General features: G+C 40.2%; 1 pseudogene and 1 gene segment (V, D, J or C); both read right to left on the reverse strand.

Moving 5' to 3' along the window:
• Positions 1–26,140, reverse strand: part of LOC121148487 — a 356,000-nt gene that overhangs the window by 286,098 nt on the left and 43,762 nt on the right.
• Positions 22,834–23,309, reverse strand: LOC121149252 (annotated as a pseudogene).

Consider the following 26,140-nt stretch of genomic DNA (forward strand, 5'->3'; position numbering starts at 1 on the left):
TTTTCACTGAGCAATATCACAGATGGCCTTTTATTCAATAAAATAGATTTTTCTTCCTCCTGATTCTCACCTTCCAGTTGTGTAGAATTTCTTTGTGTTTCTGAATGATGGAGGAGTAAAATGAAATCACCCAAACACAGAACAATTATTTTAGTTTTCTTATACTGTGGATATCTACTTTCTTTGTGTGTGCCTAATTCTCAACATCTGTACCAATTAATAAAAGGAAAAATGGAGCCATACAATACCTAAAATCATAGCACATTGTTTACTGGTGAACCATTCTGTTTAATGTGCTCGAGGCCATGTTTATATTCTAAGAGTAAGTCAAATTAGACACTAGACACAGTTGTGATGTAGAAGTCACAGGAGGCTTAATTAGAAATGAGCCCTAATGTCTAAGGATGGTCCGCCTACTTTATCCAAATGGCAACTCAATACCCTGAAGAATGTTGAAGAACATGAGAACACATCTAATCCAGTCCTGCAAAAATGCTGAGATAAGTCAAACTTTGCATCAAATTGGGAGTTATTTTCCAGGAAATCATCTAAGAATTTTTGCAGCCGGATAAGGTAGAAAACAAAGTATAAAGCAAGGTAAAACACATCTCTCCTCCAGTCTGTAGGATTTGACTTTGCCTTTTAGGAGGTTAATGAATGCAGAGATGCTCTTAGCATTCCCCAACCTCAAACAAAATTCATGTTGGAAAGCGATCACAAAATTGTGATGCATTTGGGAAACTGTTTAGTTTTTTCTTTTCCAACATTATGGGCTGTTATTAGTTGGTGGTAAAAATTTTCAGGGAAAAATAAATGTATCTGTTTATTGAATCATTATTATAGATATCTATTTTATCCATGTTTTTGGAAATATTGTAAAAGCAAGTCTTCAGTGTTATTTAGCAGTTTATGTTTGCATTAATGGTTCTGAAAAAGGACTTCAATATATTCCTTAATGTTGTCTGTAGTAAAGTCAAGTAATCTCACGTTTTCTCTTCATTTAAAATCCACTCTGGGCATTGTGCAGTTCTGCACTAACTTTTGCCTCAAGCTAACATTTCCTCCTCTAACACAGTTTTCCCTAACACAAACTGTCCCTGTCAATCATACTTGGAAACTGTTAAGATTTCCTAAACCTTTCCTGCTTGTTTTCCTTGTTTATTGGCCTTAACAGGCTTATCTGGCTTTTTAGCAGCTTGCTCATTAAAAATCCTTCATGTGTTTCTAGTAAAAGTCCGAACTTGAAAATCTCATAGTGTTAGAAGTGATTATTTTTACGTTCATGGTAAATTCTACGTATATTTTGGTTGCTCAGTCCTTTTGTGGTACTTCCCCCCAGACAATCCTTAAAGCTTTGGTTTTCCACAGTATCATATCATTTTGTAATCATTTCTGTATTATTACTGGACAATGAAAATTCTAGTTCTCTTCAACTGTTTCTTTTAATAAAGAGTAATTATCTCAAAGCAAAAAAAAAAAAAAAAAGTGGGGAGGGGGGTACCCTCTTACTGCTCCTACTTCTTTATAATGACCACTGGTTCTAAATTTGCCTTTATACATGGGTGTAATCAGTCATTTGTTCTTTAAAATGACTTGGTGTCTTCAAAAAACTTAGATCTAATTAGAGAGATTTTCTTATGCCCTTTAGATAGTAAGCTCTTGGTGAGTCAGCATCGCGCCTAAGACACTTTTTATGTTGCTTAGCTGAGTGTATACAAAGAGAGAAACAGAAAAGCCTTGTATGTAATGATTATTTTGTGGTGATTAGAAGGCGGAGTGAGGATTTAGGTTCAGTCTAAAGGTGATAGGGGTTCTCATGAGCAGAGGTTGGTGGCTGAGTCTGTGACCTGCAGTAAACTATGTCATGCTCTTCTTTCAGAAGGCGACTCCTGCTGCTGTTTGCTGAATTACCTCTGAAATAATGAAGCTCAAAAGACAAGGTCTCTCCCAGCACTGGGTCTGGAACATAAAACCAATGTTCTGCCTCACTTCAGTTTAAAATAGAAGCCTCAGCGTTGTGCGTAACTAGAGATCTGGCTCCCTCCTGTTGAGAAGACCAGATGTTAACTCTTTGCTTGTTAGGTGACTCATTTTATTTCACCAGGTTTTCTGGAAACCCCAGTAATTTGTGCACTTACTGTTTCCACCTCTTTTTGGGAATGCTGTTTAGATGTTCCACTTCCCCACACAGAAACTTTCAGTGAAATGACAGAGTATCTGAAGGTTGTTCATTTCTTTCTCCCCTCCTGAGACAATCATATACTCACTATTGATGCAAAGTCAGGAGTTATTTACATTCTGAGCAATCGGTCAGTCAGGCAAACTTCTTTCTTCTTTTAAGAGCTATCTAGTCAGGTCCTTTGCCCATTTCTTATCCAGATTGGTTTGTTTTGAGACCCTTGTGTATTCTAGGTATTAATGCATGGTCAAATAAATGGTTTGCAAGTGTTGTCTCCTGTCTTCCAGTTCTCTTTTCATCCTGTTAGTTCTTTTCTTGTGCAGAAACTTATTTTTGTCTAGCTTTTCTTTTGTTGATTAGGCTTTTGGAATCTTATCTTAAAAAATTGCCTACAGCAATATTGTGTTTTCCCTATATTCTAACAATTTCATGACTTCAGGTCTTATATTTAGCTCTTTGATCCTTGCTAAGTTGAGCTTCTTAAACAGTGAGAGGTAAGGATCTAATTTCACTTTTCTGCAGATGTATATCCATTTTTTTCAACACAATTCACTGAAAGGAATATCCTTTCTCTGATGTGTGCTCTTGACATCCTTGCTGAAAGTCAGTTGGCTATATGTACACGGATTTATTTATGTTCTCAATTCTGTTCCATTGATTCACATGTCTGTTTTATGTTTTCATTACCATGTTTTAGTTACCTTGTTTTAATTATAATGCCTTTGCAGTTTTCTTTGAAGTCAGGTATTGTGATGCCTCCAGCTTTACTTCCTTTGGTTGTTTGCATATCTAAACGAATTGTAACATTGTATTTTCTTTCTTTTCAAAAAAGTTTTCATTTCATTGTTTATTTAGAGCCTATTCACATTCAGGAATAATGTCACTAACTCAACAGAAGTAAAGGTTATAACAATATTTTAATATGCAATTATACTACAATCCTTGAGTCAACTTCAGGCATGATGTATTTTCATGGTAATACTCTTCCTTAAATTGTTATATAGGTTATATTATTTATTTAGCACAAAGATCCACTTTGTAAGTGAAATCTTCTACACAACAAAGCTAATTGTTTTGTTGAAGTGGTCCAAATCCTGAACACTGACATCACATGCTGATGGGGATGCAGCAAGAAAAGAACTCTGTTGAGGGAACAAAATGACACAGCTATGTCAGATAAGCAGATTGGAAATTCCTTGTAAAACTACCGTGCTTTTAATATATGATTCAACTATCATACTTATTGGTATTTACTTGAATTAGTTGGAAAGATGTATATATTTATGGCAGCTTTTTCAAATTACCAAAATTTAGAACATCCAAGATATTCTTCAGTAAGCAAGTAAGCTTTGGTACAATGGACTATTAAACTCTGGTATAATAGACTATTATACTAGTGGTATAATAGACAATGGACTATTGTTCAGTACCTAAAGAAAATGGGTCGTCAAGTCATAGACAGGGAGAGATTATTAATAGAGATTATTAAGTGCAAGAAACTAGTCTGTGATGGCTGCATGCTGAGCTATGTGACAGTCTAGAAAAGTGCACTATGGGGACAATAAAAAGGCCTGTGAATGCCCCAGGCTAGGGAAGAAGACTGACTGACCATTTTCAAGGCAGTGAGTCTACTCTGTGTGATGCAATAGTGGTGGATACGTGTTAGTCTACATTTGTCAAACCCATAGAATGTACAGCATTAAATGATGTACTAATGCAAGTTGGCTATTTGTAACAGACCGACCACTCTGAGGATGTTCATAATATTGGAAGCTGTGGGTATGAGAGAGCAGGATATACATGGATATATATATATAAAGAGAGAAGAGGAAATATGCTGCCTATCTCATCATTCCAAGCACGATGAAGTCGCTGAAGAATCCACTGATTGACATAGTCCATCTTAGAGTCTCCGTTTGCCCAGTTTTTCACTGCCAACATATGGCTGGGATAGTTGATTGATTTATTCTGTCCTCTGTCTTTTCATAGTTAGGATTCTGAGTCTGACAGTTCAAATGGGGAGATTCCTAAAGAAACTTTGTCTGAAGTGATCCCAGATCTAATTCTTGTGTGTACTTGGCAAGTACAGGGCCCAGTACAGTCCATTGCCCGAATCAACCAGTGGTTGCAATTGCTGAGTCAGTTCTCTTTCTAGCCCTGTTTTCCACTGGAATCAGTGGATGTTACAGTGCAGCCTGATTCTGCCCAGCATACACTTGGCCCTCATGCAAACCAGTGATAACTGCAGCCTAGTTGGAGTGACCCACAATAATCCCCACCAGGCCTGCCCTCTGCCCTGGTTCCTGTGCTTGCCAATATGTATAGCAGTCTGGTCCAGTCTGTCCCACATCCCATTCAGCTCTCATACATGTCAATGGGCATTGAAGCCTAGTTAAACCCAACCAGCTCCACTATCCAGCCCACACACGTGCTGTTGGGTACCTTCCTGTCTAGCCACTCCTACCCTTGTCCTGGTTTTCATGCTTTCCAGTGGGAGTGGTAACCCAAGAGGGAGGAGCCCACTATTTCCCTTCTAGGCCACTCCCACTTCCGGATTATGAACTCTCCAGGTGGTTCTGGAATTTAATTGGCAGATTTAGCCTCCGGTGCCATCCCCTTCCAGCTGATGCTGTGGCAAATCCCAACCAACCCTCACCAACTCTAATTTTTGCTTGCACCAGTCAGAACAGTCAGCCCAAGCTGGCTTTCCCCTGACCTAGTTCACATGAGGCCCACAGGTGTTGTACCCCTGCCTGGCCTGGTCTGTCCCCATCCCAACCCACGCTATCCAGTGGGAGTGGATGTCTAGCGGGGATAACCGTCCCTGGTTCTCACGTGTGCTGTTGGGTGCTGCGGCCACATCATGCATAGGTTTTTATATTAACTGTAGCAAAGGCTCTTAAGTGAGTGTTGCAAACTCATAGCATCATTTACCAATGGGAGAAGAGACCAGACAAAACTGTAGGTGGAGATGACTTAAGTTTAATACATAATGTGCCAGGTTTCTAAAAATAAAGATTTTTTACCTGTATAAATTAGCATAGCACTATACATAGGTGTGTGTGTGTGTTTTAATTTAAGCAAAAAAAAAAAAAAATCTCTCAAAATAAAGTCCTAGGCTTATACTTCTTTGAAACAAAAAGTAATTTCCAATAAAATACCAAAGGAGATTTCTGAGTTTTTGGTACAATGAGTGCAGTTTTCCACTTACTATATCTACTACAGAGAAAAGAGATAAAGGTAGTTATTTCTTCTTTTGCTCACATCAAGGATGAGTTTGAGATAAAATGCACATTCTAATGAAGGCCCTGTCAGCGTGTCTGGGAAAGAGGCAAGAAAGGAGATCTGGGAGTAGCAGAGTAGAAAGCTGGTGACCAGCATTCAAGAGCAGAGAAACAGCCCAGGGCATGACGAGTTCTCAGTAGCATAACTTCAGCTACAGAGTTTGAAGCTAAAGTTTTTTGAAAATGTTTTTCATTGGAGAAATAGCATACCTAATGTTTCATGGAAAATTTTGAAGACTAGGAAAGAAAACACTGTGAGTTCCAATTTTCAGTTTTGCATCTAAGCTTCCAACTTTTTACCTTTGCACTTCCATCATTTGCTGTTGGTGTAAGCATAACATAGTTGGAATACAGACTCTAAACCTTGTTGATCATATGTCAAGATCACATGAATGTTGCTATTGTTGTAATAGCTAGTTCACTGGATAAATAATTGTAGAATCAACTTAGTCAACTTTCTGTCTAAATTGCTCCAATTGCTTGAACGTTTTTGCTAGAAGGTTTTACATTTTTACCAGATTTTTTTCCTATTTGAAAGTACCTTTAATATAAATTTTGACAAATTGACAGGAGACACAGTTTGTCTTACTAATCTTAAAAACTCTTTCTGATCACTCACTGCATGAGTGGTACCGATATGATGCCACCAACAGGGTGTGAAAATCAGTTCTCCACAAAAGAAGCTATTTTAAGGCTGTGTGAACAACAGTCTCTCAAAGTTCAACTCCTTAAAACTATTTATTTACTATTTGAAAAGAAGAGTTACAGAGAGAAAGGGAAACACACACACACACACAGAGTGGGGGTTGGGGTGGGGACGGAGAGACCTTTCGTCTCTGATTCACTCTCCAAATGAGTGCAACATCTAGGGCTGGACTAGGCTAAAATGAGATCTCAGAGGGCTTCTTCCAGGTCTCCCAAGTGGGCACAGGGACCCAAGCACTTGGGCCACTTTCTGCTGCTGTCCCAGGCCATTAGCAGGAAGCTGGACTGGAAGTAGAGCAACTAAGACTCAAATTAGTGCACAGTTCGGATAGTAATGCTGTAGAAGGCAGCCCTATCAGCTATACCAAAACGCCAGCTCCAGGTTTCAAATTTTTGCAGCTATTATTCAGCAGACCTTTGAAAATTTATTTTCCAATAAAAGCATATTTGACAATTTAAAAATTAAGTTTCTTTTCTTAAAAAAAAAAAGATTTGTTTATGCACTTAAAAGTTAGAATTATACAGAGAGAAGGAGAGATAGAGAGAGATTCCATCTGTTGGTGCACTTCCCAAGTGTCCCCAATAACCAGAACTGAGCGGATCTTAAGCTAGGAGCCAGAAATTTCTTCCAGGTCTCCCATGTAGGTGACAGGGGTTTTAGCACCCACGCCACCTTCTGTTGCTCTTTTCTAGGCCATTTGCAGGGAGTTGTATCTGAAGTAGAGTAGTCAGTTCAAATACTGATGCCCATGTAGGATTCTGGCATCACAGGCAGTGGCTTTATGTACTGTGCTACATAATGCCACGTTTCTTTTCATTAAAAAAAGCAGGCATGACCTCAGATGTGATTTGTTTTCTTATTTCCCAGCTCCAGTGAATGACTGGTGCAGTTTCCCTGTGGACAGCTGAGCTGTGATATTTCTGGTCTAAAAGGCAGAAGGTTATAGCATGGACACAGGTTTGTCCAAATAAGGGCTTCGTCTTCCTCCCTTTTTGTTGCATCATCTATCACTAGTGCCAACAATGATGCTAGGCTTTGTCCAGGCTGAACCTGAGTGGGAGAAGCCTATCAAAAACAGGCATTGAATCCGTGCAGAAGGTGGCGGGTTTTCTCTGGCTCTTGGTTGAAGAGTCCACTGTTGACCTTGGCCTCTTATCTGTACCATGGAAGAAAAGAGCTGGCACAAGACTGTGGTAAGAGACATCCAGGTGAGTTCTCTCTTTACTCACCTAGAACTAAACCCTTTTTCTCTTCCTTTTCGCTTGTGAGAAGCCATTCTCTGTTATGAATGTCATGAGAAATTCCCAATTGTCAGGAAATGCAAGCATGGGGAGGGGTACCCTAGTGTTTTGTTCTCTTAGCACTGTTGAAGTTGCTGAGTATCTCCTTCCCAACTTGCCATGGTGACCAGTCCAGAATGGGTGTTTTTAGAGCTTCAATGTTTTTGGCTGGTGGGATAAATAGGAGATTCTTTTTCCAGGCTAAATAATCAGTGAGAGAAAGAGAAAACTTATCTAGCATTTGTTGAACATCAGAGAATTGCTAAGCACTTAACACAGGTGTTAATGTGTCTTATAAACCACTTACAAAATAGTTTTGTAATTTCAGAATACTAGAATCATATAAGCTTGGGTTATTTACCTAAGCTTTAGTTATATGGATTTCTGTTGTTAGAGAACAATTTTAACCCAGTGTGCCTTGACTACTTTGAGGTCTCTTGCAAAACTAAAATCCTGTGTGGCTGTGTGGCCACATCCCTTTTCCTCTCCTGCAATGAGGTTTTTGTAGGGCTCTCCTATGAGATGGTATCTTTGTGCCTCTGACTCTGAGCGCACAGTAATACAAGGCGGTGTCTGCAGGAACCAGAAGCCTGATGTACAAATTTGTAGAATTTTGCGTAGTTTTTGAATAAAACCTTTCTGTGGCAAAACTGGCATCTCCTTTTTCTGAGTGTCCCCATCCCCTGTAGAGAATGAATTCGGGTCCTTGGTTTGGATACTGTCGAAACCAGTAGAGATCCACAAATCTTGCAGATGAGGCATCATAATGACATGATAGGTCTACAGTCTTCCCTTCTGTGCCAGACACTTGTGTCTTCTTGGGTGCGATCCAGTTTGCTCTCCCACAGCCTGCAACATAAAACACAGCAAGCTCAGTGTTATTTGCTGTCTTCTCTGAGAGGGCAGTTTGGAATACTGAGTGCAATTGTTACCTGGACAAACCAGGGCTAGAAGCAAAGTGAAGATAAGCTTGCTAGTCGTCATTTCTTCTGGTTCCTGATTTAGGACCTTACACTATTCGGTGCATTTCAAAATCAATGACATCTCATCATCAAGTTCCTGGGAGGTCTTTCAGACAATTTTTTTTTTGTTATAACTCACGAGTCAGAAATGGGAGGAGCTCAGTTTATCTACATAAAGATTTTTTTTTTCAAAGGAACTAAGTAACACCTGTTGGAGTGACATTGAGAAAAACTCATGCTTTGGAATAATTTACATGTCCATCATCTCTCTAGACATTATTTTGTGTTTGTGCATGTAGGTAAAATGGAAAGGGAACTTCATTAATTTATTTTTGACTATTCATAGGACATTAAAATGATATCTTATAACTTCAATACATTTCCGATTTAAGGGAGCATTAATTTGTAGCTATTTGAGAAGCTGGTAATAAATAATCATATTTTAATGCTATGTCTGTTGATCACGTATGTAGACAGTCACACATATTTCCTTTTGTAAATGTGAATGTCAAAGAACCATATAGTGCAGTTTCACTTTACTTGAACTTGATATTTAAAGTGTTTTTCCTATTTCACAAATAATTCTTAATATTGAGCTCATGGCTGATAATTTGAAAAATGAACATGATAAAGGAGAGAAACAACAAATAGCTTAAAGTCCTACTCAAAGACAGCAGCATTGCAAATATTTTGATATTTTGTTTATGTGAATGTTGCCAACAGAGTTCTGGTAAAAGGGCTTACTTCCTAACACTGGGCATAATGGCATGGTTGCAGAGCTGGTGTCATATGACCGACCCTGAGTAACTATAAGTTCTCTGTGCTAACTTTCATAAAAAATCACAGAGAATGGTGAATGCAATTCTGTAACACAGCCCGAGTTATGACTCTACTGTATGGCTACTTCTCTTAAAGCTTACTTTGGAAGGTGGCAGCAGATCCCGCATCTGACAGCTGCAGAGCCACCAGAAGCGTTTGAATACAGGCTGCAGGTGTGGAGAGAACACTGTGCCTCTACCGCACAGAAGTACGTGGCTGAGTCTCCAGGCTGGGTGGCTGCAATGCGCAGGGTGCTGACAAGTTCTGTCTTGTTTAATGCTCCCGTTAGCCTCCCTGACTTCTTTTCTGCTCCACTTGAAATTAGGAGAAGCAGAAATGTGAGGACGTTCTTATCCTGCTTGTACCACTGTAGATTTTGAAAGTTCTTCACTTCATAGCTGCAGGTGAGAGTTGCACTGTCTCCTTCATGGACAACTAGAGATGGGGGACTCTGTACCACCTTGTCGTCACTGCTCACCCCTGTTTTCAAAAAGTGAAAAATTATGTCAGCCAATCAAATCTCCATAGAGGTCAATATTCTCCATTGGAACTATAGGGCTCTCAGAAAAGTCACACCGTCCCCTACCCACATGCATCACCTTTTAATTCTCTGAGATACAGTCCTCAGGGTTTCCTGGTAGTTCCTAACCCTTTGTAGTATCCATACTCACAGACTAGTTGAAGCCAAATGACCACAAGTTCAATCCATGGCCACTTCATCATTCTTCAATTCTTGGGGCTGTTTCCTTGAGAAATGTTGACTGTCAGCTCTAAGCATGAGCTTAGAAAAAATGTCAACTCTCAGCAATCGGCACTCACACACACACCCTTCCCCCTTTCCCAGCCCTTCCCCACCAAAGAGAGAGAGATGAAAAGAGACAGAGAAGGAAATAACAACTTAGCTCTTCAGCCAATCAGAAAAGAAAAAAATCATTTGGTTCTAATTCAGATTCACATACCTCCCACTCAGTCACCCACCAAGTCATTCAAAATGGAACACTGCCATCTTGTGAGCTAGTGTTGAATAAAAATTTGGATTCAAATGTTTACCAATAATGGCAGATTCTTCTAAAATTTGTCAGTCAGTTGAAAGACAGACTAACCCAAGCCAGCAAAAGCTCTGTGAGCTGGTGGTTTTTAGGCATTGCAGGGAATTTAGAAAAGCAATGGAAGTTCTAAGAAGAAAACACAGTCATCCACAGTTCTTACTCATCATGCTCTTTGTTTTGTTAGCTATGTATTCATAATAAAATGCATCATGTTAACATTTGTTTAAAGATGCATGGATTCTTCAACATGTTTGTGAAAAATAGAACTCCAACAGAAGCTTATTTTGGCATACAAAAAATTTTGAAATCTGTGAGTTTTTTTGTTAATGTGTAATTTCTATGAATAATAAAAATATTTATTTCAGAGAAGCAGAGACTGAGAGAGAAGTATAAGCACACACACATCATTTCCATCTGGTGTTCATTCCCCAAATGTCTCAAATGTCTGGGACTGGGCTGAGGCTGAAACTGAAAGCAGAGAATTTTATCCTCCTCATTCATGTGGATAGCAGGAGTTAAGTTACTCAGCCCTCTTAGACTCTGCAGTGGTAGGAAGTTGGGATCAGGAGTCACAGCTGGGCATCAAATATAGGTACTTCAATATGGGAAATGGCATCTTAATTGGAGTCTTCACTATTCTACCAAACCTTTGCTCCTCTTCCATGAATTTTTGAAGATTCCTTCATATGCAGGAATTTCAAAACTCTTTGCACCAAATAAACAGTTTTCAGTACTTACTTACTTAAAAAGGCAGATTTGCAGAGAGCGAGCGAGTCTTCCTTCTGTTGATTCATTCACCAAATGATTGTAAACAACCAGGAGCCAGGAGCTTCTTCTGTGTCTCCCACGTGGATGTCAGGGGCCCAACTACTTAGGACATCTTCAGCTGATTTCCTGGGCCATTCCCAGGGAACTAGTTCATAAGCAGAGCATCCTAGACACCAATGGGAGCCCAAATGGGATGTCGGCATTGTAGGCAGTGGCTTAATGCTGCAACACAACGTTGGCTTGACACTTTCTTCAGTTACAATGAAAGTGAGATATCTGTAACCCCTGTTTATTGAAGTGATATCTTCTTTTTCTTTAAAAAAAAAAAAGATTTATTTTATTTCAAAGCCAGAGTTGCAGAGAGAGGAATTGACAGATGGAGAGACTAAAGAGAGAGAGAGAGAGAAATTTTCCACCCATTGGTTTATTTCCCAAATGGCTGCAATGGCCAATAGCCAGGAACCTCTTCCAGGTCTCTCATGTGGTATAGGGGCCCTACTAGTTGGGTTATCTTCCTCTGCTTTCCCAGGCACATTAGTAGGAAGTTGAATCAGAAGTGGAGCAGCCAAGACCTAAACTGGTGCACCTATGGGAGGCTGGCATTGCAGGTGGAGGTTTTATCTGGTCCCAAGGTGAACTCCTTTGGTGATAATCTCCCATCATGGGTAGAATAAGCACAAAATAAGATAAAACAACTATGTCTCACATCAAGAGATATAACATGCTCATATTTGGTTATAAGTTGTAAAGAAATCTTTATTTTCAAATTTTATTGATTAAAACTTTATTCATGTATTTTAAATGAATCTTTATTATATGTCATTCTTCACCTTATTTTTCCATTTTAGCAGGATATCTTAAATACTGAACTTTTAGAATGGTTCAGTAGTAATCTGTAGCATAAATGTACCATTATTTAACTAATTATTGTTCACTGAATACACAGGTTGTGTCTAGTTTTTCTGTTCAGTGCAATGTTTGCAGTGCATATTTGAAATTCATGTTTAGTCTTATCATTTACATGTTTTTCATCAGCTTTTTAGAGGAGCCCATCTGCATGCACGGGTTTTAATTTTTTTGGGGCCAAAATAAATTTCTTTTTAATTGCATTTTATGTAGACCACTTGCAATACTCTTACATTTCTCTTTGCAGCGTGCAGATCACAGTGTGTTTTTATCTTATCCTCTATGGAATTTCCAGGGGTAGTTCAAAGAGCTCCTCTTCAACTCAATAGTCAAACCAACTAGATTTTTCTCTGTATTTTCTGAGTCTGTATTTTCTACCTGTATCTTTATTAACTAATTTCAAAGCAATTTTGTTTTATAGCTTGCATCTTAACTTCTAAAACACATTATTAATGTTCACCATTTTAATAGATGCTATAACTTTTCCTTGGTGTTGGAGATTGCTATTTGTCTACCCAAATCTATTTTCCGCTTCTCCCGATAATAGACATGTCCATCGCTACTCAGATAATAATTTCAATTACAGTTAGATAATGATTATAGATTCAACTCTCTTGTAGGTGTGACTTGTGTCACCTCTGGTCCAGGATCCTGCAGTGTGGACAAGCCTGCATCATGCCTTCCTCTTAACTGGAATCTGTCATAGTGCTGGCCAAAAAAGGACCTTGCACATGAAAGCAAGTTCCTGAGAAATAGTTCAACTTGAAATGAAAAATAACTCAAGTCCCTCAAAAATGATAAGGGAAGAACCATTTACTGACCCAGAATACAGGCCAACATTTTAAAAATATTTCATGAGTAATAGGAAACAAATTTGTTTTCTAATTGGTGGGTGTGATATTTGACTTATTCCTAACATGTATATCAACATGCACGTCATGTGATGAAATGTGAAAATCTGGATTCAGCTCATTTTGCTTATCCTCTCAGCAGTTGGTGAACTTTTGGGTTATTTTGACTTTTTGACTATTAGGAATCACAGTGCTATGAATATTCATATATAAACATTTACATGAACATGGTTTTAATTATTTTTAGTCACTACAAAGAAATAAAATAGTTGGCTATTTGAGGAACTGCCAAAAGTTTTCCAAAGTAGCTGCCCCATTGTAGATTTATGAAGGAGGATTCTGATTTCCCCACACCCTCATTAAAAGTTACTGCTTCCTGTTTTTCTTGCTTGCCAGCCTCTTCCTTCTCCTTTTTGAAATTATGGACATCCTAGCAGGTGTGTAGTCGTGTCTCATTGTGGTTTTGATTTATATTTCCCTTATAAATATTGATGTTGGGCATCTTATGCTTCTTGGCCATCTGTTTATACTTTTTAGAGCAATGAGTCTTCAAATTCTTTAGCCCCTCTCAAGTCAGTACTCACTTTATTATTGAATCAAAGACTTTCAAAAATACTCTTGATCCTTGGACATCTGTTTTGCAAATGTGACCTTTCGCTGTTTTTTTGTTTTAAATGTTTTTAGTTTAAACAAATTTTCACAGATATAAAATTAGTGAATATTTTTTGGGTACTATGGAATGGTTCTTTTTTTTTTAAAGATTTATTTATTTTTATTACAAAGTCAGATACACAGAGAAGAGGAGAGACAGAGAGGAAGATCTTTTGTCCGATGATTCACTCCCCAAGTAAGCACAATGGTTGGTGCTGTGCCGATCTGCAGCCAGGAACCAGGAGCTTCCTCCAGGTCTCCCATATAAGTGCAGGGTTCTTGACTGCCTCCCTAGGCCACAGGTATAAAGTTGGATGGGAAATGGAGCAGCCATGACACAGACCAGCACCCATATGGGATATCAATGCTTTCAGGCAGAGGATTAGCCATTGAGCCATCATGCTGTCTCATGGAGAATGTTTTAATACTTGTGTGATATCTTATCAGTGTAAGTATATCTATCTCTTTGAGCAGCTAACGATTTTCTAAGCTGAAGCATTTTTTCATTCCTGTAGGTCATCCTTTCTGCTCTCTTGTGTGCTTTGAGGCACAAAGCTTTTGAAATTTAGATCCTATTTATCTGGATTTTTTTCTTTGTAATATTTCATCTCTTTAAAATTTTGGGTGAACATGTAATTGTTGCACATTTTCACTAGTACATTGAAATATTTCAACACATGTTTATACTATGTACTTAATGTTTGAATCGGATAATCAGCATTTCTATTCCCTATCATTCCTTTATTACTATTATTATTTATTTATTTATTTTGAAAGTCAGCGTTATAGAGAGAAGGACATATATTCCATCCTCTGGTTCACTCCCCAGATGACAGCAGTAGCCAGAGCTGGACCAGGGTGAAACCAGAACCCACACACTTCATTTGGGTCTGCCAAGTGGGTGGAAGGGGATCAAAGACGTGGGATCAAAGCTTTGTTGTGCTGCTTTTCCTAGGCCATTAGCAGGGAGATAGATCATAAGTGGAGCAGCTGGATACAAACTGGTACTCACATGGGTGTCAGTGTCACAGGCAATGGCTTTATCTGCTGTGCCACAATACAGCCCCAATTTCCTTATCATTGCTAAGTGGAGTCTTCTTCTCTATTTCATCACAAAACACACAAGCTATTTTTTTTCAAATCCATTGCATGATCCAAAGTTGCAAAGATTTACACATAATTTTTAAAGATTTACTATGATTTTTAAAGATTTATTTTTATTGGATAGGCAGATTTACAGAGAGGAGGAGAGACAAATATCTTCCATCTGCTTGTTCACTTTGCAACTGGCCACAATGACCAGAGGTTGAGCCAATCCAAATCCCAGGAGTATCTTCCAGGTCTGCCATCTGGGTGCAGGGCCCAAAGGCTTTGGGCTGTTTTCCAGTGCTTTCCCAGGTCACAAGCAGGAGGTGGTTGGGTAGTGGGTCAGCCAGGAGATGAACTGGAACCCATATGGGATCCTGGTGCATACAAGAGAAGGACTTTAGCCACTAGGCTACCATGTCAGGCCCAGGTTTATTTTTATTTATTTGAAAGACAGTTATTGAAAGTGAATGCTTCAAATTGCTGGTTCACTTCCCAAATGGTTACAATGCCAAGAGCTTTTTCCAGGTCTCCACTTGGTAAATGGTCCCAAGCACTTGGACTGTCTTCTGCTGCTTTCTCTGGCACATTAGCAAAGCGCTGGAACAGTCCAGATCCAAAATGATGCCTATACAGGATGCCACCACTGCAGACAGTTGCTGAATATGCTATGCTACAGAGCCAACCCCCATAGTTGTGTTTCCTTCTAAGCTTTTATGTGTTTAGCTCTTATGTTTAGGTCTCTGATCCATTTGGGTCAGCTTTTGTGTCTGTTTGAGGTGGAGATTCAGTTTTGTTCTTTTGCCTGCAATTACCCAATTGTTGTGGCACCATTTGTTGAAATGACTATTCTTTCTGCTTGCCTTGGCTGTTTACTATAAGCCAATTGGTAATAGATGTATGTATGAATTTATTCCTGAGTTCACAATCATATCCTATTGACAGCTATAAATATATATTTTTATTGGAAAGGCGGATATACAGAGAGGAGGAGAGACAGAGAGGAAGATCTTCTGTCTGATGGTTCACTCCCCAAGTAAGGGCAATGGCCGGTGCTGTGGCAATCTGAAGCCAGGAGGCTCTTCCGGGTCTCTCGCACGGGTGCAAAGTCCCAGGGTTTTGGGCTGTCCTCGACTGCTTTCCCAGGCCACAAGCAGGGAGCTGGATGGGAAGTGGAGCTGCCGGGATTAGAACTGGCACCCATACGGGATCCAGACGTTCAAGGTGAGGACCTTAACCTCTACACTATCGCGCTGTGTCCGACTGCTATACATCTTTAAAACAAATATGTTAAAAATAGAAATTGGGTACTAACCAAGTCTTGGCACAGAGAAATGTTAGTAAATATATTACACATATTAAAAATAAGTATTATGATATTAACAAAACACGTGTTTGCAAATAAATTCTTGAGTATATGAGAGTTTGTAGTAATAGAATGGTAAAGATTGTGGGTAGCATACATGGTTATACTATATGCATGACCATAGGATCAGGAGCTGGAGGCACCCAGTGACTGCAGTCCCAGTCATGAGTTTGAGTACAGGCTGCAAGTGCTTGTGGAACACTGTGCAAAGCCAGCACAGAAGTAGGTGCCTGCGTGTTCAAGCTGGGAGGCTGAGATGGTCAGATAACTCTGCTTCCTTGTTTCACTAAACTGGGCAGTTAGTTTTCCACTTCTGGTCAATTCACCCATCTTGTATAAGGCTATCAAGAGGACAGGACCTTGGCCAAGATCCTGCTTGTACCACAGCAAGCTGTTCAATGTACTTGAGGAAGTGCAGTTCATGGAGATAGCCTCCCCTTCCTTGATGGACAGGGACTGAGGACTCTGATCCAGCTGTTGAGCATGCACCCCTAGTAGGGGAGACAAAAAAAGGTAATGGAGATGGTCACCTTCCTCCAACCAGGAATGAACACTGCATTCCCACACTTCCCAACCCTGCCCTGTGCTTTTCTAGTCCCTCCTCTTTCATGGGCTCTCCTTCCTTCACCCTCTTTTCATAGACCAGGATAAATCCTCACCTTCTGCTCTCACAATTTGCTTACCCCCTTTAGAATTCTCTGTAGTGGAATCAGATAGCCCCCATACTCACATGTCAGTGGCACCCACAGGATTATTAGTAAATTTTCCAGGAGTATCTTCATCAGCAAATAAGTGATTGCCAAATGGTTTCTTTTTGCTTCAAGACACCTCTCTAAACTTATGATAACACTGTGTCTTACTTTGTGGTGTTAAAGTATCTGTTCTGCTATCAGTCAATCTGATCTCTCACAGGATGTTTCCCCAGTGCTTTGAACTAACCTGGCAGGTTGGCTGTGAATGGAGACACTGCCTCCCTATGGCCGGAAACTGCATTGTTGTATTTTCATGCTTCTGTTCCTTAAATTCATTTGAATAATACATTTGTTGAGCCCAGCAAATGCTGGGTAAATGCAGAAACATGAGTAAGACAGAGAGATCTCTGCCTTGTGCCAGACAATCAGCACTAGCTAGACTTAAAATTGAGCATGATAGATGGAAGTGTTATTGGACAAATCATCAGGCCCATGCTACTTGCCACTTGGATAAATAATTCACCAGAGATGAAAGTGGCTAAGAGGAAATGAGTCTGTTTCAAGAAGTCAGCATCTTGGGGAAAGAAGTCTCTCGATCTAAAATGAGCTCTTTCTCAATTAACAAACCATGCAAGAAGGGTTTTTGAAGGATTGAGGATAGTTGTGAGGCGAAGTTAGAAATCCCAAAACAATGAGTCTAACTGTTCAGGCTCTGTTCTGATGAGGGTCCGTCAGGCATCAGCCATCTGGAGACCTCCTTGGTAGCTGGGTCAAAGTCACCATGCCATATCCTGTTCTTCAGAAGGTCTCGGAGACTAATGCCAACAACAGTAGTCACCCAACTAGATACAGATAATCCGCAATATCAGTAGCTATTTAGATATATATATATTTATATATATAATAAGAAAAGAAGGGAAAGGAAGACTCTCTTATTACAATTGCAGAAGTCTTCTTCCTTATTTCCTTTCTGAGAACTCAGTGTAAAAATTCCAAGAAAAGTTTTTAGCATCCAAGGACATAAAGATCGGGCAAGGGGTGACAGCATGTGACATGTTTTGGGAAACCGGAGTAAGTTGGAAAGTAGAAACTGGCTTGGCTGACCTTAGAAAGTTGAGTCTTAAGTCCTTCAGGGAATAATGCTGAGAAAAACCAAGGTCCCCTTAACAAGGTCAATAAAGAGGATGTGTTGATACCTCAGCTCAAAATGAAGTGTAGAGATAAGGAATTCTAAACAAAATGTATAAAGTATCATTTTATGAAGTACTGTAAGTTCTCTAACAGATCATTCAGCTTGATCTGGAAAAGTCAGCTCTTGCCACCACTTTTATGGAAGTCTATCTTTTTTCTTATTGAAAATGAAAAATGTCTAATTGAATAACAGGCATAAGACCCCTGGGTGTCAGGCTTAGTTGATAGTGATGTGAAACAAATATTTAAAAACAGAAAGTGATGCTCATCTTCTACTCAAATCTCGGGGTTAATTTTTATCCTATCAATTAGGAATGTGCACCTAGAATCACTAAGCATTTCAATAAAACCATCCTTTATCAAGATGCCAGAAAACAAACAAACAAAAATCAGAGAAAAGAGCCCAGGAAGGCTACCGTTGATGTCAGCAATACAGTGTAACAAACATTCTGGCTTCTCTTGGAGAAGCAAATAAAACTTGAAGTGATACCAAAGTTTAATTTTTATAGAATGGAATTTTAGAGGAGCAATTTGGGTTTTAAAGAATAAATTTGGGGCCTTGTGTAATGGCTCAGTTAGCTAATCCTCTCCCTGAAATCACCAAGATCCCATATTCATGTCCTGACTGTTTCACTTCCCATCTGGCTCCCTGCTTGTGGCCTGAGAAGCAAGTGGAACAGCTGGGACTCAAATCATTGCCCATATGGGATGTCGGTGTTGCAGGCAGAGACTTAGCTGACGTGCCACAACACTAACCTCAAGCCTTTCAAATATAAAAGAAACTTTCAGGAAAGTCAACATCATATGATCAAATTTGCATATTGGAAATGAGTAAATATGAGAGGTGATTTTAGATAGAGCCTGACTCAGAGTCATCTTGACACTGCATGCCTGGCAGTGGCAGTGGACGACTCCAAATGGGGTGTGCATGGGGTCCCCTTGCCTCTGCACACTTGGCGGTAGCAGAGATGACTCCACATCAGGCCTGCTTGGAGTCATCTTGACCCCACGTGCCTGGTGGTGTGCTCTGTGGACTTGAATGTGTGGGCTTCTAGGGGTCTGGGTTATGGCACAAATGATGGTGAGCAGGGACCTGAGGGTTCGTGTCCAGGTGAGAAATAACTACCAAAGGATTGCCATAGACAAGGCCACTGTACTTGCATGTAAGTGAGGGTGCTGAAATTGATGGTTTGGAGGGGGGAATGGGGAAACCTTTAAGGGTCAGACTGAAGCACCAGCACATGTGGGAGACCTGAGCTGGGCTAATTATCACTGAATACCACTCACTGGCACGAACTAAAGCTAGGGCTGGGACCTATCTGGAAGGGCTATATCACAGTATTCACCAGTGAGAGTTGGCACAGGGAGTGGGTTATGTTAGGCTGGGCCATGGCAATAACCAACACATGAGAGAATCAGGTCTGGGGACTATGTGATGCACTGCTGTGCAGCTGCAATCTCAACTGGCACATGCAGACTCTTGGGTTTCTATATTTTTGTTTAATAAGAATATTTCAAAATAGGCTTTTTTTGTTGTTGTTTTTTTAAAGATCTATTTATTTTTATTGCTAAGTCAACAACAGGCCGGTGCTGCGCCGATCTGAAGCTAAGAGCCAGGAGCTTCCTCCAGATCTCCCACATGGGTGCAGGGTCCCAAGGCTTTGGACTGTTCTCTACTGCTTTCCCAGGCCACAAGAAGGGAGCTGGATGGGATGTGGAGCTGCTGGACTAGAACCAGCGCCCATATGGGATCCCAGCATGTGGAAGGCGAGGACTTTACCACTACACTATCGTGCCGGGCCCTAAAATAGGTTTTAAAAAGGAAATTAATAACTACACATCTGTTCCTTTTTCTCTTTTCTTTCAAAGATAATCTATACCCCATGGACATGCTATCAGTAGCAACAAGGACATTTTCAAATGTTTCTAAGGATTGATTTCAATTAATTTTCCTTTTTGAGAGAGTTGGAAGGACTAAGGTGAGGCAATATTTTGTGTCTGGGCCCTACCCTGGGGCAGGCAAATGGTAGTACCCACTTCCTTAACTGAGACCCACACTGAAAGCAAGGTTTGCATGAAGAAAGAGCCAGGATAAATTCCTATCTCCTTTCTTTGTTTTTTATGAGATTGTAATCGTGACTGTTTTTCTTTATCACTCCAAACTTAACTCTCCACTAAATGAAGAATTCAACAGGTACTAAGGAGAAAAGCCACAGTTGCTCAAGAGTACAGACAAGGGCCAGAAATAAAGAATTTCTAAGTGTCAGTTTTGCTCACACCTGTTACTCCTTTTTGTACTTTTATGTTAGAATTGTGATTTGTAGTCACTTTGTTAAGACCAGCTTAGTCCTTTCAGTAACATGAAGCTTTTTTTCCTATATTCATTCCTTTAGCTTTATACTCCTTGATTTTTTTCACTGTCTTCTAACTTCTTTTTTTTTTTTTTCTCCTTTATTTTTCCGGTTTCTCTGTTGAGCCTTTCCTTTTCTTATGAGGCAGCTCTTTCAAAGGCAGCTGCAGCTTCCCCTCCCTACCAGGGAGATATTGTACAAAGTGCAGTCCCACCTGCCACAGTGTGTGTCTCTCAGCATGCAGTAGTACACAGCAGCATCTCTCAGGGTAACATGGAGCAGGATCAAGGTACTGAACTTCCTATCTGCTGTGATGGTCAGAGAGGCCATGCTATTGGTCACATTGTTTTTCAGGCCATGAATCACATATTCCGGACGCTGGAGAGGAATCTGTCGATACCACCAGATGTACTCACTTCCAGCAATCGAGGAGTGGTTGCAAGGCAAGTGGACAGGTGCTTCTTCAGTAGCCTCCAGTGAACTTGGCTGTGTGGTCTTAGCATCACCCATAATACCTAAAGCGTTGAGAAAGAAAAAAGTAGTTCAGGATGATTAAATGCTGGTACATCTAAAAATCAGGTTCACAAACACTCATGGGACCCTATTCCCTGGTCCTACCTCTTATTTGAGTACTTTCATGTGTGTAGCACAGGACAAGAGAAATGTTGCTGGCATTTATTCAGGAGGTATCCCTAACTCCCAGAGCCACTTTGCACAACCCCTGAACTGATGCCTCTCTAAGTCCTTAGAGCTGCATGCAGCAGCCATGGTCCAGCCTCTCACTCCAGGGTTCTCAGGTTCCCCAGGGCACACAGATTCAGACCTTTTCAGCAGCTTGATTCAGCTCAGTGGGAGAAGTGGAGGCAGCAGTTATCTCTCCTTGGTCGTTTGCCTCCAAACTCATTTTTTCAAGTGCTCAGAACACTTACCCAAAGTTAATAGAACCAACACTCCTGTTGCCAAACTCATAGTTCAAGTGCAGGCAGAAATTCTCTCTGACCCCGGACTCCGTGTCTGATCTGCGTTTGGAGGAGGACCCAAGCCACAGAGCAGCAGCCACCTGCTCAGCTCCACCCCAGGCAGCTTTGCTTTGGGGAGTTCCCCAGCTAAGTGTACCTTGTTAGATCTATCCCCACCTACAAAGTTAAAAATGAGTTTGAGAGGATGGTAAGAATGTTTTCCCAGAGTACAGCCTGAATGTAAGATTTATGTTGAGATGGAATACAACTTGGCTGTGCCTGAAGGAGCAAGTTCAAAGGAGCTTATATTATCCCCTCTTTGTTTTTGATTAGAGCCAAACCTGCCACTACTACTATTTGGTGCTTTGATGTTCCATCATGTCGGTAGAAACTCCCTTTATCCAAAGAATAAAGATCTATGTTGATCCCTGTGTTGTAAGGGGAAGAAGAGAATTTCTGTGCAAGTCTACAGAGCAAAGAAGTTTTTAGCTTGGAAAATGAAAACTTCTGGGCCTGCTGTATTAGCCTGGTGGCTAAAGTCCTTGCTTTGCATGTGCCAGGATTCTTTGTGGGCACCGGTTCATATCTGGGTTGCTCCACCTCCCTTCCAGCTCCCTGCTTGTGGCCTGGGAAAGCAGTAGAGGACAGCTCAAAGCCTTGGATCCCTGTACCATGTGGGAGACCTGGAGAAGCCTTCTGGGTCCTGGCTTTGGATCAGCTTAATTCAGCTCTGGCCACTGGGGCCACTTGCGGAGTGAATCAACTGATGGAGGATCTTTCTCTCTGTGTCTCCTTTTCTATATAAATCTGACTTTCCAAAAAAAGTCATTTAAAAAATTAGGAACGTCTTTTTGGTAAAAAGAAAAAAAAAATGCCATAAGCTAAGTTTAAAATACAGGACATTGTGGAGGAGTTTGCAACAGAAGTCACAAAACTAATTTCATACTCAGGGAATATTTTTGTGCTCAGAATGACAGGGAAATATGGGGCTGGAACACAGGCTGGTACTCCATTCACCTACACTGGCTCCTGGAATGCTGTGGAAGCTTCTTCTAGAGTGACACTGTGGAGTATCTCCTGTGAAGTTGCAATAATGTTGGCCCATTATAGCAGCATGTATCTGGTCATTTCCATTTATACTATGCATTATTAATCCTGATTTCTTCTTCCATGTGGAGTCAGCTTTTGCATTTGGAAAGGTGCTTCTCCCTGCTTTCAAAGTTGTGCACACACTCAGGAAGAGATTATAAAATACAAGGCAGCAAAAGAAACAAGTCCAAGTTATTTGTGCACTCAACAACAGCTTCCCCTCTACCCTCTGGAAGGCTCTTGGGTTTGCAACTCTAGCAGCCCCCTCTTGTGACTGCATGTATGACCCCCTTCTAACTAGCAAGCACATCTGTAATCTTTCAGGTCTGAAGATGGACACACTCACAGTTTAGATCTGCTGCCTCCCTCTGGCGGCAAGGCTCAGGGAACAGCTTCCTGCCACAATGACATAAGACTGAATTATTTTCAGTCGTTTGGAATTGTAGCATTGTTTTTGCAATGTTTTATTTTTATTTTTTTTATGTTAAAAAAACATTTATTTAAGCAACCAGTATGTTCTTCTCCATTTTCAAGTTAGCAACAGGATTTGATATGACACTCTGTGTTTTGGCTGGTAATTGTAAACACTTTGTTATCTGGGATCTGATCTTCTGACCACCTCCCAGTGGCCTTGTCCTGAAGTTTTAGGCCCATGTCCATCTGAACTGTGTGAAGAAGACATGGATTTGTTGTGTTACAGTTTGCCCAACAACCAAGTCCAGTTCTGGGATGGAGATGTTTCTTGGCTGTTGAATAATTGGAAACTTCTGAAGTATAAGGGCGCTTGACTTCCCAGTCCCAGGGATCTACTGCATGGCTGGAAGGGAGGTTGGCTCAGAGAACAGAAGCCATTGCTTCCTACACTCGATTTTAGCCAAAAGGTCAAGAAGCATTAGAAGCTATTGCTTCCTGAGAAAAGGATGCTTCTTGGTCTGTTTGCGTTGCTCTTGAGGTAACTGGACAAAGGATGATGCCGTCTGGCTGGCCGTGGAAGCACCAACATCCCAAGGCTCAGCACATTAAACTGCTGTGTGGTTGGCAAGTGTTGTTCACTAATCTGTGAATTTACAACTATTATATTCTCTTCATGATTACTGGAATTTCCAACCCTAACGGGCATCTTTCTGTAGCTATATCCTGGTGCCAAAGTTCTGGGAGATATAAAGAATCAAAGAGCTGTGAAACACTTAAAAATCTACTGGCATCAGGCTGTCTTAAAAACAAGCTTAATCTCCTACATTCCCTGAAGAAGATGTGACCCTCACTGCTTCTTATAGTTGACAATATGACTGAATGTCACCTGCCTGAATGAACCATGCCTGTCTATCAAGATGGTTCCCTTTCATCAGTGGCCTGAATCTGCTCCTGATATACCAGCTCAGCCCATGCCCGAACTTACCAGTCCACCCCAGGGTAGCTAGCTGCTGCCAGGATCTACCCTCATTCCAGTCTGGGCTCTCCTCTAATACCTCTAATGTTTTCTTTATTATTGAACTATTTTACCTTCTGTGATTTTCCCCACTATTTGAAGGCAGCTTCCAAAGCCCAAATTACTCATTACATGGCATAGTGTTTGGCACAGATGAAGCACTTAGTAATAATTTGTCAGAGGAATGTGCTAGCTAATATTTACTCATAGCATTACTAAGATAAACTCTATGAAATTATTCCAAATGAAAGATTCTAATTTTCTGGAAGACAAATTGAACAAAAATATCTAAGAATAGATGTAAACACAAGATTAGATGTCTGGGCCAAGTTTAAATAGCCAGCACATTGTGCTCCCTGTTTCCACAAAGGAAAAAAAAAAATCTACACATCCAGGATAAGCAAAGCCTGGCTACGAAATTATGGCAGTCTATTACACAATAGTCACATTAGTCATAATTTACTTAATAATTATTTTCCGAGTTCCTACTATGTGTCAGGTTACAAAATGACAACAGTTAATTGAAAAGTCTACTTGTGTCATGCCATCTTCAAAAATAAATTAAAAATTTTCTTGCATTTCTGCACCAATCATGACCCTCATTGTTTCTCAGAAGCTGCAGTGTGAATGCGAAGTGCTTGCACAGTATACCGTAATGGTGGCAGTGGATCCCTTCCATTGGTGCTCTGGCTTCTGATGCACCAACTTGTCCTGCGCCTGCCAGAACATAACATATTTACAATGTAGGAAATCCTATGTCATCTCTTTTTATTATGCAAAAACAAGATCTACATTTGAACTTCCTGTATAGTGTTCATTATTGTAATGTTCAAATAGCATGGAACATCTAGAATAAGTTCAGAGAACAATACATATTGTGGCAATTTCTGCTTATATTTATTTTTATTTAACAGCTACACTGAGTTATGGTTCACATACCATTCAATGAAAGTGCGAAAGTCAATGGATTTTAGTATTATCACAGAGTTTTGCAGTCATCTCTACCATCAGTTTTAAAACTGTTCATCATTCCTAAAAAAAGAGTCTCCCTATAACCATTAGCTGTTTCTTCCCTATTAAGCAGTTTCTAGGAAACTGGTAAATTATGTTTTGACCATAGATATTCTTATCATGGACTAGCTTCCTTCAGTTAGCACATTTTAAAGGTTCATGCATATTATTGTATGAATTTGTACTTCATTGTTTTAAGTTATTTTTAAAATTGAGTGGAGAGAGAGAAAGAGAGAGAGAGAGAGAGAGAAAGAGAGAGAGAGAGAGAGAGAGAAAGAGAGAGAGAGAGAGAATAGCTGATCACAAACCCAAGCACTTTGCTGTGCAGTTCAGGTGATGTCTTAACTGCTGCACCAAACACCCACCCAGGAATAGTATTTTAACGAAAGGAAAATTTACATTATAAGGTTTTCACAACACCACCTCTGTGACTGCTTTCCACCTGTCTGTGGGTTTTCCCAAAGCCCCTGGGCAGGTGACTGCCTTCACGTGGTTCAAAGGGCTTTGCTTATCTTCCGCCTTTATTTCTGTTTCTGGGGATTCCAGAGAACTTAGACGTGCTCCTTGGAGTCATGCAGTTCTGAGGAAAAGTTGGTGACTCAATGGATTTTTCTGTTTTTCTCCCTTTGGTAACTTCAACAAATAGTTATTCTGCTTTGCAGAATAATAGTCTTAGAATATTCCTGATAAATAAAGTAAACCATCCCTCCACTGGGACGCTGTTTGTACCAGTACCAAGTAGAAATGTTTCACCTGGTTTCCTACATCCTGTCCAAAGTCACATTTTCTTCTTCCTGTGTTGTTACTGTACACTAAATCTGGTTACTCCCTCAGCTGGTCTGTATCCTGTGGGGGAAAGAAGAAAGTAGAGCTGGTCCTTTGAATGCTTCGGATGAGTCAAGTGGACCACGAAAATTTGTAAGTTTTATTTTTCCATTTTTCTTCCCTTTGAATACTCCCTCTGGTTACATCTTTCCTAGCCCCTTTCTTGAGCTGTAAGAGTAAGCTGAATCCTGGTAATTGTGGGCTGCCATGCACAAAGCCCATCATACAGCATGCCCATAGGAGGCCTTGGTGGAGCTCAGTGGACACGTTCCTCCATCGACACTCAGAGAGGACCCCTGCTTTTTAGGCCTGAGTGCAGAGTTGCTGGGGATGTTAGATTGTTCTGCCCCAAACAGGAAGTGGAATTCACAAGAAGTATGCTACATCGTTCTATTCCAAGAATGAGAGAAATCCACCCTATCCCGTTTGTTTTCTGCTGGTATTTTTCTGTGGCAATACCTATGTAAACCACCATTAAGTTTATCAAGGCATACAGTTTAATGTTGCTTTTGCTATTGAATTATTGCTTTAGAGATGATATTCTAAATTATTTAAATCCTTTAAAAATGGTTGACTCAATTTCCCATAAATATAGTCAATTTTCATGAATATTTCATGTATATTTGGAAAGGATATATATTCTATTATTTTGGGATAAAGTGTTTTATATATATGAATGTGTTAAA

This window comes from Ochotona curzoniae, unplaced genomic scaffold (assembly GCF_017591425.1).
Source record: "Ochotona curzoniae isolate NIBS_2020 unplaced genomic scaffold, NIBS_Ocur_1.0 scaffold_4701, whole genome shotgun sequence".
Lineage (NCBI taxonomy): Eukaryota > Metazoa > Chordata > Mammalia > Lagomorpha > Ochotonidae > Ochotona > Ochotona curzoniae.